A 372-nucleotide genomic window follows, 5' to 3' on the forward strand; every position below is an offset into this window, starting at 1 on the left:
GTACATCTAAAGCGTTGAAATTAATATATTATACATGGCTCTCAAGTCGACAACTAATTTGTAAGTAGAAGTGGAACCACCTTCCCTTTACATAAGGGAAAGGAGAAATCATTTCAAAGCGCAGCACTTAGCAGCCCGTTTCTGTGGCGAGCGTCGGCGGCGTAACCAAGCAAACGAGCGAACAAGCATACAAGGATGAAAGGGGACGTGGAGCGCAGTGAGATATGAATGACGGCGATAGCGAAGAGAGCGCGAGAAGTAAAGTGGCGGAGCAGGGTATGGCGAAAGCGTGAGAAGAAAAGCGTAGCGCCGCGCAAGACAGGCTTTGCGGCGACGATGGCTACGAAAAGGAGCCAGAGTGGCGCGCATCCT

Source organism: Dermacentor silvarum, chromosome 5 (genome assembly GCF_013339745.2).
Source record: "Dermacentor silvarum isolate Dsil-2018 chromosome 5, BIME_Dsil_1.4, whole genome shotgun sequence".
Lineage (NCBI taxonomy): Eukaryota > Metazoa > Arthropoda > Arachnida > Ixodida > Ixodidae > Dermacentor > Dermacentor silvarum.